Source organism: Rhinoraja longicauda, chromosome 1 (assembly GCF_053455715.1).
Source record: "Rhinoraja longicauda isolate Sanriku21f chromosome 1, sRhiLon1.1, whole genome shotgun sequence".
In the NCBI taxonomy this organism is placed as follows: domain Eukaryota; kingdom Metazoa; phylum Chordata; class Chondrichthyes; order Rajiformes; family Arhynchobatidae; genus Rhinoraja; species Rhinoraja longicauda.
This window is the reverse complement of record NC_135953.1, coordinates 100749545-100763570: the sequence shown is the minus strand read 5'-3', so window position 1 is coordinate 100763570 and position 14026 is coordinate 100749545. Positions and strand designations below refer to the sequence as shown.

The 14026-nt window shown below is 44.3% G+C and overlaps 1 protein-coding gene across 5 annotated transcripts in view; it reads left to right on the top strand.

Moving 5' to 3' along the window:
- Positions 1–14026, top strand: part of ccser1 (coiled-coil serine-rich protein 1) — a 993014-nt gene that overhangs the window by 71861 nt on the left and 907127 nt on the right. The window lies entirely within an intron of this gene.

The window sequence follows — 14026 nt, the reverse complement described above, 5'->3', positions numbered from 1 at the left end:
AATCGGGTGGGCAAATGGTATGTTAGTCTTCACTACTTCTACAAGTAATGAAATCTTATTCCAATTGAATTGGGTCTTGGTGAGACTGTGCCTGAAGTATAGATGAATATTTTCTCTAACATGAATGTTAAAGCATTGTTCAAAATACTCTTTTCATTAGTTTTAGTTTATTTTTTAGTTTAGTTTAGAGATACAGCACGGAAACAGGCCCTTCGGCCCACCGAGCCCACGCCGACCAGCGATCCCCATAGACTAGCACTATCCTGCAGAAGAGAGACAATTTACAATTTTACCAAGCCAATTAGCCTACAAACCTGTACGTCTTTAGAGTGTGAGAGGAAACCGGAGCACCTGGAGAAAACCCACGCAGTCACGGGGGAATATATAAACTTCGTACAGACAGAACCCCTAGTCAGGATTGAACCCGGGTCTCTGGTGCTGTAAGGCAGCAATTCTACTGCTGTGCCACTGTGCAGCCCTAGATGACAGAGCGACATGTGACATTAGATGTTTTTTACGTGTGTAACTTCTTTATTGAAGTAGCAAGAAGCAATGCGCTTTAGTGAGGTTATACAATTGAACAGTGAAGGAAAACAATTTGTCTTGAGGACAGAATATTTGTTTCTCGGTGTTAAATAGACTGGGCGATTTCCCAGTAGAATAAAATGTGTTGATCTTTTCCCATATCCTCTGCATCAAGTACATCCTTTCTGAGGCAAGGAGATCAAAACGTCACAGAGAGGCTGGTGCGTATAAATGGAACGAGCTGCCAGAGGAAGCTGCAGAGGCACATACTTAATGGTGACTAAAAGACATTTGGACAGGTACATGGATAGGAAAGGTTTTGAGGGATGTGTGTCAAATGCAAACAAATGGGATTTGCACAGTTATATTTATACTTCAGACACGGTCTCACCAAAGCAATAAGACTTCATTACTGCTGGGTGTGACAATAGCTAACGTACCATTTGCCCTTCTGATTGCTTGCTGCTTCTGTACGTTGCCCTTCAGTGACTTGCTACAAGTGCACCCATGTCCCGTGAAATGCCAACACTGCCCAGTCTTCCACCGTTTAACATATCTTACGCTTTTGTATTATTTTCACCAAAGTGATTGATCTCACATTTTTTCTGGATGATATTCCGCCTCGAGTGAATGCAGCCGGGCTGGTGTGTGCATCACTGTGTGTAGGCGCAGGGGAGGGGAAGTTGGACAAAGCTCCCATTGGAAATGCTGCGAATTGGAAATTAAGGAGATGGTCAACTTGAATACTTGTTATGCTGCTGCAAGTACGAATATCATTGTTTCTTTTGACTTTAAACTTGATTAGAAAGGGTATCGGGTTATGGTTGATGAGTTAAGTTGTTAGGAGTCATGGTTGATTAGTGAGGTTGTCAAGAGACATGGTTGATTAGTACTGGTGCCAGGGGTTATGGGGAGATGGCAGGAGAATGGGGTTGAGATGGAAAGATAGATATAGTCTGAATGGCCTAATTCTGCTCCTGTAACTTCTGAACATGAACTTTAGAGATATAGCGTTGAAGCATGCCTTTTGGACCCAGCGAGTCCATGCCAAACAGTGACTATCCTAGTTCTATCCTGTACACTACGGACAATTTTTTACGCAAGCCAAATAATGTACAAACCTGCACAGCTTTGGGATGTGGGAGGAAACCGACAGACCCGGACCATCCCATTCAGTCACAGGGAGAACATACAAACTCCGCACAGACAGCACCCATAGTCAGAATCGAACCTGGGTCTCTGGCACTGTAAGGCAGCAACTCTACCGCTGTGCCACCGTGTTGCCCTCGCTGGTACTTACGACAATGAAACCCTCTTGATATGTATCTCTTGTACCCACCGGCGGATACTGTAGCCAATGGATACAACATCAGTGCTTTCCAAGGCCAGCATCCCAAATATTAGGACTTGGTTCACACCTGCTGTGGTCGGGTCACATCATCCACTTACTCAACACTCAACATTACCGGCCACACGAGTTCAAATTCCACCTTGGAGGTCGGGGAACCTATTGAGAAATTAAACAGATTTGGAATGAGAAAGCTAGCATTGTTAATAAGATCTGTGAAATTGGCAGAATGATTCCTGAATGCCTTTAAGGGAGATAATTTCTCATCATTGCCTTGACTTTTAACTGCATCCTCAATACATGGCAATTAGGAATGGAAGATAAATGACAGTCTGACCGGCAATAATTTAATCCGATGATTAAAAAAAATACGTATAAGTAAGTAAAAGGATTTTCTCCATGCTCTCTTTCAGTTATTTAAAAACTGCTTGTGTACAAGAAGGAATTGAGTGCTAGTGTTGCAATAACGTGGCACATTAGAATAGATTAGTAGTAAATAGAAAGGGAAGATAAAGAGATGTAGAAACAGTATAGTAAATGTGTTGAGAATGCTTTGCTTGTATACACTGGTTTATTATTGTTGCGTGTACTGAGATACACTGAAAAGCTTTGCATTGCACTCTTTCCAGGCATAGAAACATAGAAAATAGGTGCAGCAGTAGGCCATTCGGCCCTTTGAGCCAGAACCTTCATTCAATATGATCATGGCTCATCATCCAAAATCAGTACCCTGTTCTGGCTTTTACCCCATATCCCTTGATTCCATTTATTCACAAAATGCTGGAGTAACTCAGCAGGTCAGGCAGCATCTCGGGAGAGAAGGAATGGGTGACGTTTCGGGTCGAGACCCTTCTTCAGACCCGAAACGTCACCCATTCCTTCTCTCCCGAGATGCTGCCTGACCTGCTGAGTTACTCCAGCATTTTGTGAATAAATCGATTTGTACCAGCATCTGCAGTTATTTTCTTATCCCTTGATTCCATTAGCCCTAAGAGCAAAATCTAACTCTCTCTTGAAAACATCCAGTGAATCGGCCTCCACTGCCTTCTGTGGCAGAGAATTCCACAGATTCACAACTCTCTGGTGAAAAAGTTTTTCCTCATCTCAGTCCATCTCCTCTTCCTTTCTGTCTATCCTTCCTGAATATCAAATACACCTGTTTAGCTCCCAGCCTTGGTCATCCTGGAGCCATGTCTCTGTAATTCCAACTAGATCAGATCCCTTAACTACTAACCGCGCATTCAACTCATCCACCTTATTTTGAATGTTCCTCGCATTAAGGCACAAAGCTTTCGGATTTGTTTTTCTTATCTCTTTTCTACCTTTTCAGTCCTCCTTTTATGGCCCTCTGTCTCCTTGCATTAGGTCCCATCCCCCTGTCCTGTTAGTTTAAACGTGACCTTTCCTTCACTCTCTTTCTCGTCAACAGCAAGGATACGCGTCCACATTGTTGAATGCACACCCCCACTGTTTAGTTTAAACCCACCCGTGTCGCACTAGCAAACCTGCCTGCCAGAATGTCGGTCCCTTTCCAATTAAGGTGCAACCCGTCCCTTTTGTACACGTCACCCCTGCCCCAGAAGAGATTCCAGTGATCTAGAAATCTAAATCCCTGCCCCCTGCACCAACTCCTCAGCCACACATTCAGATCACCTATCTCCCTGTTCCTACCCTCACGAGGCACCGGAAGCAACCCAGAGATAACTACCCAAGAAGTCCTGCTTTTCAGCCTCCTGCCTAGTTCTCTGTACTCGTGTTGCAGAACCTCCTTCCTCTTCTTACCCACATCATTTGTGCCAACATGCACAACTGCTTCCGGCTGCTCCCCTTCCCTCTCGAGGATGTTCTGAAGTCGGTCTGAGATGTCGGACCCTGGCACCAGAGAGGCAACACACCGTCCTCGAGTCTCGCCTGTCGCCACAGAATCTCCTGTCCGCACCTCGGACAATGGAGTCACCCACGACTATGGCTCTGCCTGACGTCGGTCTCGCTGGTCGAGTCTCAGCGCTAGGATTCGAGTCACAGACCTGCCCGCCGCTCGGACTGTAAGCGCCGTCTGCCTCGAAAGCTCCCAAGAGGGTGTACCTGTTCGCAAGAGGTACTTCCACCGAGTTCTCCTGCACTCGTTTCATCCCCTTTCTTTCCGTCTCCACCCGTCGCACCTCCTGCAGTCTTGGAGCGACGACCTGACTGAGGGCAGATCTGCAGGCAACACAAAAGGGAAAATAAAAAGGTGTGCGGCTTCGGAGAAAGTGCAGATAGTAAAGGTGCAATGGGTGCAGCGAGGTAGATAGGCAGATCGGGAATTCTCCCTAGCACATGATGGGCCCACTTGAGTTTGATACCCAGGTGTTATCAGGCAACTGAACCATCTTCTCATCAGCTTCGGAATGGTCCTCACCTCCCATCTACCTCATTGGAGACCTTTGAATGATCTTTAATCAGACTTTATCTTGCATTAAACATTATACAACTTATCCTGCACCTGTACACTTGATTGTAATCACATATTGTCTTTTCACTGACTGGATAGCACGCCACTAAGGGCTTTTCACTGCATCTCGGTACATGCAACAATAATAAACTAAACTCAAGAAGTTGTTCTTCAATTTGGTGGTATGGGCTTTCAAGCTTTTCTATCTTTTGCCCGATGGGAGAAGAGAGAATGACCGGGTTGTGAGTGGTTCTTGTTAATGTTGACTGCTTTCCCGAGGCAGAGTGACGTGTGGATGGATTCAATGGTGGGATGTCGATTTGTTTGATGGACTGGGCTGCGTCCACGACTCTCTGTAGATTTCTGTGGTCTTGGGCAGAGCAGTGTGGAGGGTAGAGGCCTGTGTCTGTCTCTGTGTGTCTGTGTTTGTGCCTGTGCGTGAACACTGAGAGACAGAGAAACCTCCCCCCATTGTCCTGTGTATCACCCGTAGACGATCAGCTTATTTAAAAGCACTGAAGTTTAATCTCATCTATGAATTCACTTGCTGAAGAAAATTAGAGCGCACTTGAAAGGAAGTTATTACAGACTAATTTGTGGGCAAGCAACAAAGTATTAAATTATACTTCAATGCAAAGGATCCAAATCTGAAGCTTTTCAAAGCCAAAACCTCATTGCTGGCATTTGGACTGTTTTACGCACCATTGATAAGATTATCCCAGACATGTGCATGGAGAAAGCATTAAGATCTACAAATGGATTAGAGTAATAAAATTAGCCCAGTTATGAATGACAGGGTGAAAGGATGGCATCAGCTGTGAGGTTTAGTTAATAACAAGCAGATTTGCCTTTTCTGCTTCCATTGTCCCAGATTCAGGGACAATTTCTTCCCAGCAGTTATCAGGCAACTGAACCATCCCATCAACAACGAGAGAGCGGTCCTGACCTACCATCTACCTCTTTGGTGACCCTCGGACTATCTTTAATCGGACTTTACTGGGCTTTATTTTGCACTATACGTTATTCCCTTCATCCTGAATCTGTACAGTGTGGAAGGCTCGATTGTAAGATATGTATCGACTTTGCGCTGACTGGATAGCACGCAATAAATAAACTTTTTACTGTTCCCCAGCACGCGTGACAATAAACTGAACTAAGCTCAAGAAAACACAAATACTAAGAAGTTTGTTGGAATGTAGCAACCTTCAATTAACATGTTCACTTCATTTTTAATATTATCATATTAAAACAAATGGCATTTGATGGCAGCTGTCAATTTCTCAGCCAGCTGTGTAGCAATTATCAAAAATAACTAACACCCAAATTGAGAGTGTTGACCAGTACCTGCCCATTGTAGTTCAATCTGGACCCCCCTCATTAAGGTGTAGGTTCGCCAACTCTTCAGAAGTCCTCTACAGTTTGGATTTAATCCGCAGGTCATTGCTTCCAACACTCTGAAAGCAGATAATGTCACAACAAAACACGTTATAGAGACACACTCCACAGAAGCAGGACCTTAGGCCCAACTCACCCATCACAGGTTTTGTACATTCATAAGTTATGGGAGCAGAATAAGGCCTTTTGGCCCATCAAGTCTACTCTGCCATTCAATCATGGCTGATCCATCTTTCCCTCTTTGTCCCATTCTCCTGGCTTCTCCCCATAACCCCTGACACCCTGACTAATCAAGAATCTGTCAATCTCTGCCTTAAAAATATCCATTGATTATGCCTCCACAGCCGTCTGTATTCTGACCAAGATATCCCAACCGAGGTTGTCGCATATGTTCTGCCTGCCCCATATCCCTTTAAACCTTTCCTATCCATGAACCTGTCCAAATGTCTCCTGTGTGTTATTGTACCTCCTCTGGCAGCTCGTTCGCTCGTTCCATATACCCACCACCCTCTGTTTAAAATGTTGCCTCTCAAGTTCCTATTAAATCTTTCCCTTCTCATCTTAAACCTATGCCCTCTAGTTCTTGTTTCCCCTATCTTGATACAAAGATTCTGTGTGTTCACTCTATATATTCCTCTTGTGACTTGATGCACCTCCATAAGATCACCCCTCACTCTTTAATACTCTCGGTCTCACTCTCTCTCTCACTCACTCACTTCCTTTGGACCCTGCCCTGCCATTTTCTGAAAAGACTATAAATTAATTCAATATGATGACCAAAAACATCGACTATTAGTGAAATAAACTAACCTCTCAGACCATCCTTGCTATTTATCACTTCAGATAATGGTTTGTCAATTCTCCATATTTCGCTCAGTAATATACCTGTGATTCCAACACTCCTTCAATCATTTTGATTGAAGCGTAGAGGTCTTTTAGATATCCCAGCAATTGTATTAAAAACAAAACATTTTTCAGGTTTGAAACCTTCATTCACATCAAGAATCGTAAGGTTCATGAGCCTTAATCTTGGGGGTTACGATATTGCATAAAGACCTGTATTGAGTTGCTGACCTGTAATCTCTTTGATATTTCCATTCTTCACCGTTTTATTGAAGTGTAGAGAGGGAAAGGGCTTTTTCTTTGTCAATTATCTCTGACAATAACTAAATGCCTGGCACCCCACCATATCCTTTCCCCTCTGAAACTGTTGACGATGCATGGAAGAATTCTGGCCAGCTGCCAATTACCCCTTTCTCCACTAACCCTGACATCACAACGACGTCCTGCAAATGAATCTTTGCCGTGCGAAGACCAGAATGAACAAAGTCAGGTTCTTTTATCCTTCTCAATGATTCAATGATACTTTGGTGTCACATGAATCTCGGTGCAGTGAAATGCTTTGTTTTGCATACAACCCGGTAAAACCACACAGCAGACCTCACCCAGGCAGCACACAAGTGTCGCCACGTTTCTGGTGCCAACAGAGTTGTAACAGTTCACCGAACAGTCCCCATCTACCGCCTGCCACTGCACGTGGCAGCAGCGAGTCCCTCCCCATCTTTCTTGACCTCCCCCGCCGGGTACCCCTTCATTCTTGCCCCTCCCCCACTGGGTCCCCCTTCCTTCTCGGCAGCCCCCGCTATGGAGGATCACTTCAGGGCAGGAGAAAGAAACCGAACCAATGCTCCCTTCATACTCCAGGGGTCTGGGATAGATTTGACCTGAACTCTGGGATTTGGCTACATGTTTTAGTTCTTACTTTAGAGAAAGGGAGAGAGAGAGAATGGAAACAGGCCCTTTAGATCACCAAGTCTGTGCCAACCAACCATCACCCATACACTATTTTTATCCTACACTCCTACATTACCCACTTTCTTATTTGACACACTAAGGGCAATTTACAGACCTACAAATTGTAATGTGGGAGGAAACCGGAGTACCTGGAGAAAACCCACGTGGTCTCAGGGAGAACGTGCAAACTCAGTACAGACAGTACCCATAGTCAGGATCGAACCTGGGTTTCTGGCACCGTCAGGCAGCAACTCCACCACTGAGCCACAGTGACATCCAGGGGTATGGGCAAGTTGGGCTGAAGGGCCTGTTTTCACCTCTACCCAACTTTGGACATTGGCCTTAGTCTCTGGAACTGGTGCACAGACTGTGTGGGTCAAAGGGTCTGTTCCTGGCCTGTTCCTGTGTCTCCCTATGGAGTCAGTTTCAAAACGTTATCAAACCATTGTTCAGGTTATGTTTGAATCGTAAGTTTGATCAGTCCACCAGCCTACTGACCACTTTCAGCACTGTCACTCCCACTGAAGGGATCCAACATCATTATGCGTTTGTGTGTTTGTTTATTTGTTCATGTGTGGTTATCCTTGGTTGTAACATCAACACCATGAACTAATTTTGAGTAACTCCTGCATTCCCCCCTTCTTGTCTCTCCTCACTCTCCCGCAACCTAGTTGTCCTACCAGTTCCACTGTTCGCATCCTTGTATCCTTCTTGTTACCACACCTTTCCCAGCCAACAATGAGCCATTATGGGCTCCACATTTCCTGAAGTCATCTATCGCCATCCCTGACATGTTCTGACCTTTTCTCGCCTCCAGTTTATTCCTCCCCACACCTCTACTTTCAGTCTGCAGAAGGGTTCAAAGTCGAAAGGTCACCTATTCTTTATCTCCACATATGCTGCCTGACCCACTGAGTTACTCCAGAAGTTTGTGTCCCCAATCAAAGACCTGTATTTCGAGTGAGTAGTGTCACAAAAATAGCACTGATATTTCCTAGATTTATATGTGATCATTACGACACAATGCAATCTGAAACCCCCCCTCCCCCTTATCCAGCAGGATGCAGAAGCAGTGAGGAGTACAATTAATCCAGTGGCCAAAAATCAAGAGTATTTTATTGTCGTCTGTCCCAAACAGAACAATGAAATTTTTCCTTCAAAAAGACAAAACCTATGCTCCTTGGTCTACAAACAGCTTTTCACCGTCCATCGGTACACGTGACAATCAACTAAACTGAATAAAGAGCGCAGTCAGGATCTAGGTTGGGTATCCCAGATGAAAGTTTGGGTACCTCTGACAGTGCAGCACTCGGTATTACACTGAATTGTCAGTATAAATCTGGAGAGACATTCAACTCTGAACCTGCCCACCCAAGTCTACAGTTCTCTCACCTGTTGGTAGTCACGCCCTTTCCTTTCTTTTTATACATGTCTGAAATGGTGTATGATGAAGACTTTTTTTACACAAAATGTGGTGGGTGTTAGGGAACAGCTGATAGAGGGGGTAGTTGAGGCAGGTATTATCGTAATGTTTAAGAAACATTTAGAGAGGTACAAGGACAGGACAGGTTTAGAGAGAGATGGGCCCAACACAGGTATCTCACATGTAGATGAGATATATTGGTCGGCATGGGCAAGTTGGGCCGAAGGACCTGTTTCCATGCTGTGTGACTCTATGACTTAAATAGAACCATGCTTCCCAAAAAAATATATAATAAAGTCATAGATTCATAAGGCCCAACTTGCCCACACCAACCAACATGCCCCATCTACACTAGATCCACCTGCCCATGCTTGACCAGTAACCCTCTAAACCTGTCCTATCCATGTACATGTCCGAATACCACTTAAACGTTGTGATAGTATCTGCCTCAATGACCTCCTCCAGCAGCTCGTTCCATTGTGTGAAAACGTTACACCTCAGGTTCTTGTTATATCTATCCCCCTTCACCTTGAACCAACAGTATGTGCACTGGTTCTCGATTCCCCTACTCAGGGCAACATACTCGGCATTTACCTGATCTGTTCCTCTCATGGAAAACTGCTACATGATACCATGCGATAGAACTTTATTTATCCCAGGTGGGAAATTGATCTGCCAACAGTCACAAAAAAACAAAAACACAAAATACATGAAACATACAAAATACACGAAACACACAAAATACATGAAACAACCTATAATAACAGTTGTGTTCGTAGAGAAATTAAGTTATGTTTTAGCTGGCACTTCTTTTGTTAAAATTGAAGGTCAGTTTTCCTTATATAAAAACTGTTCCTTTGATTTTAGTGAAATCATATCATTATCATATTATTATGATAATATGAATGGATTATTAATCGATAATTAATAATGAATTATATTAATTTCTCCCAGTGTTTCTGCTACTTCAAGCTGCTGTAAATAGGAGTGGGAGTTTGTGGGCTCAGTTCACCTAATTGGACAGTTCACCAAAAAGGACATTAGCCCCATTGAAAAAAGTGCGTGTGTGATGCAGCCTGCACGGGGGGCCTCTATATAGACACTCACCAGCAACAAGGCACATTCTCTCTCTCTCTCTCTCTCTCTCTCTCTCTCTCTCTCTCTCTCTCTCTCTGAATAAACCAACAATAATAGTGCAAAAAGACAAAACCAATGGCCCCAAGTCTATGTAGTTCAGAGCTTATTTGGAGGTTGTGAACTTTGAGATAGAAAACGAAGATGGCGCTGGAAGGTGGCAACGCTTTCTGTGCAGGTCCCAGAGGAGGATCCATGATCATCGTTTTACTCTTCTAAATCACTATTCCAACTGGATTTCTAGCAGTAATGCTACAATACTGTAACACTATATTCTGCACTCTGGTATTTTTCACTTTGCACTATTTGTTGTACTTGTGTGTGGCTTGATGGTACACACGTTCGATCTGATTTATTCTGGGTGTCTGAAGAAGGGTCTCGACCCGAAACGTCACCCATTCCTTCTCTCCCGAGATGCTGCCTGACCTGCTGAGTTACTCCAGCATTTTGTGAATAAATCGATTTGTACCAGCATCTGCAGTTATTTTCTTATTCGATCTGATTTAATTTGAACTGCATGCAAACAAAAGCTTTTTGCTGCACTTTGGTACACATGACGATAACCAAGCAATACCAATCAGACTTTTCCTTGTGGCATAGCGTTTGGTCTCAGCTTCTCAATGAAGCACAATTTTTCATTCAAGTCCAGCTGGGGACTGTGGTGGATGAGCACTTCAGACGTATTACAATGGGCGCAAAGCCCACAGTAATGTAGAGAATGGATATCTCTTGCCTCTATCGGGAGGTCATAGACAAGTCACGTATCAGTGAGACACAATCTTATCAGGACTGATAAATGGTTTTGGCACTGAGGGAGTGTAGCAGAGCCACAGTGCATCTTTTGGATGTAATGTTAACAAGAAGCTCCATCTGATATCACTGAGCCAGTTTATGTGGTCATCTATCTCAATAATTATTACGTAAAGTTGGCATTTGCATTTCTCTACTTTGCTGTTATGACTGAATTTAAATGGTTGTAAAATGCTTTGGTGTTTCCCCAAGGATGTGAATGTGCTTGTAAATCCAGTGCTTGGCTTGCAATATCAGAATGAAGATTTTCATAACTCGGTGAAGATAGACACAAAAAGCTGGAGTAACTCAGCAGGATACGCAGCATCTCTGGAGAGAAGGAATGGGTGACGTTTCGGGTCGAGACCCTTCTTCAGACTGGTTAGGGTTAAGGGAAACGAGAGATATAGACGTTGATGTGGAGAGATAAAGAACAATAAATGAAAGATATGCAAAAAAGTAACGATGATAAAGGAAACAAGCCTTTGCTAGCTGTTTGTAGGGTGAAAGTGAGAAGTTAGTGCAACTTGGGTGGAGGAGGGATAGAGAGAGAGAAGGAATGCCAGGGCTACCTGAAGGGAGAGAAATCAATATTCATACCACTGGGCTGTGAGCTGCCCAAGCAAAATATGAGATGCTGTTCCTTCAATTTGCGTTTAGCCTCACTCTGACAATGGAGGAGACCGAGGACGGAAAGGCCTGTGTAGGAATGGGAAGGAGAATTAAAGTGTCCAGCAACTGGGAGATCAGGTTGGTTCACGCGGGCTGAGCGAAGGTGTTCCGCAAAACGATCGCCCAGTCTGCATTTGGTCTCGCCGATGTACAAGAATCTACATCTTGAACAACGGATACAGTAGATGAGGTTGGAGGAGGTGCAAGTGAACCTCTGCCTAACCTGAAAGGACTGTCGGGGTCCCTGGACAGAGTCGAGGGAGGAGGTATAGCGACAGGTGTTGCATCTTCTGTGGTTGCAGCGGAAGGTACCTGGGGAAGGGGTGGTTTGGGTGGGAAGGGATGTAAACCAGGGAGTTGCGGAGGGAACGGTCTCTGCGGATGGCAGAAAAGGGTGGAGATGGGAAAATGTGGCTAGTGGTGGGATCCCACTATGTGTGTTGTCTGTATGGAGCTTGTACCTTCTCCCTATGACCGTGTGGGTTTTCCCTGGATGCTCCAGTTTCCTCCCACATTCCAAAGACCTACCGGTTTGTAGGTTAATTCGCTTCTGTAAATTGTCTTTCGTGTGTAGGATGCGAAAGCGGGATAACATGGAACTAGTGTATTGCTGAACGGTGGTCGGCACGGACTTGGTGGGACAAAGGGCCTGTTTCAACATTCTATGTCTATACTAAACTAAACTAATTAGCGACTATGACTGAGATTGAAGTGTGTAATTCATTTTGGCCTTGGTATTACAGAGGGAAAAGAAATCATCAGCGATTTGCCCCTTTGATAGTTGTCCAATGCCTTTAACAAGGAGACTGTCAACAATGAGGACAAGACAGGACTGTTTATTATATTGTTCACTACGGACTTCCAGGCTCCACACAGGGTTCATTACGGACTTCCAGGCTCAACACAGGGTTCATTGATTTCTCAATAAATTGTGCGGCACGGTGGCGCAGCGGTAGAGTTGCTGCCGTACAGCGAATGCAGCGCCGGAGACCCGGGTTTGATCCCGACGACAGGTGCTGTCTGTACAGAGTTTGTACTTTCTCCCAGTGATCTGCGTGGGTTTTCTCCGAGATCTTCGGTCTCCTCCCACACTCCAAAAAAAGGTTAATTGGCTTGGTAAATGTAAAAATTGTCCTTAGTGGAGACAGGATAGCGAGGATCCCTGGTTGTCGTGCAGCCGGTGGGCCGAAAGGGCCTGTTTCTGCGCTGTATCTCTAAACTAAACTAAACTAAACTAAACTAAAGAAAGTCCTGCTGTGCTCATCGACACCTCTTCTAGAACTTGTTCAGACCCGGTACAAGGATAGGAAGCTTTAAAGAGATATGGGTCAAATGCAGACAAATAGGACTGGCTTAGATGGGGCATCTTGGTTGGCATGGACGATTTAGGCTGATGTCCATGGATCACATAATACTATACAAAAATATAATCATGTCAAACTCAATAGGTAGGACAAAGTTGAAAATACAGAATGCAGAATATAGTTCTTAGCATTGTAGCACATCAGTTCTACAGCCAAAGTCCAATATCTGCAATAGGGAAGAGGTGAATCGGACAGTACTCTAGCTTATGGAAGGACCATTCAGAAACCTGATATCAGAGGGGAAGAAGCTGTTCCTGAGTCTGGTGGTGCGCACTTTCAAGCTTCTTCACCTGTTGCCGGATTGCATCAGAGAGGAAAAGGAACGACTGGGGTGTCTTTGATTGCGTTGGCTGCTTTTCCAATGCAGCGTGGCATAGATGGAATTGATTGGTGGGAAGTGTGTTTCGGGGGGGGGCGGGGGGGGGGTGGGTGGGGGGTGGGTGGGGGTGGTGGAACGGGGAACACCCACCCGGTCACGGGAGAATGTACAAACTCCGTACAGTCAGCGCCCATGGTCAGGATCAAACCCAGGTCTCTGGTGCTGTAAGGCAGCATCTCTACTGCTGCGCCACCGTGCTGCCAGTTGGAAGGGTGGTGCAGTCTTGATGGGCTCAGTGTCTTTCATTGTGTTCTTTTCTTTGTGCGGGGAGAAAATTATTCAGGTGGAGAATCAGTGCCAAAATATTCACATGAGACAGTTTGTTTTTGTGTCTGGCTCTGACTTGTACGTGTGGAATGTGACTTTCTATTTAATTTATATTTAAAGAAAATGAAAGGTCAAATTTGGTTTCAAGTGTATTGCTTTTTCAAATCAAATGGCTCATATAATGTACACCGGCAGATTTATTTTAATAGAACTCAGTGTGGAGTATTAGATTGTATTGTGGCAAAGAATGTCTTAATAGTTATACGAGTCAGCCACAATTGTGGTGGCAATTGAGTATAAAATGAACACAGCACAGAATTAAACTCTATGTCGCTGACAAATATACTCAGTCCATAAAGGAAAAGTGCTCTAATTTGGTGAGGTGTTTCTGGGGCAATTATCTTAAATGGAACATTAGTTAAAGAAGATGAATTTGACAACACTAAGTGTGATGAATTGTGTGTAGTTATGGGAGAAAAATACAAACTTAAGCGCAAATCAA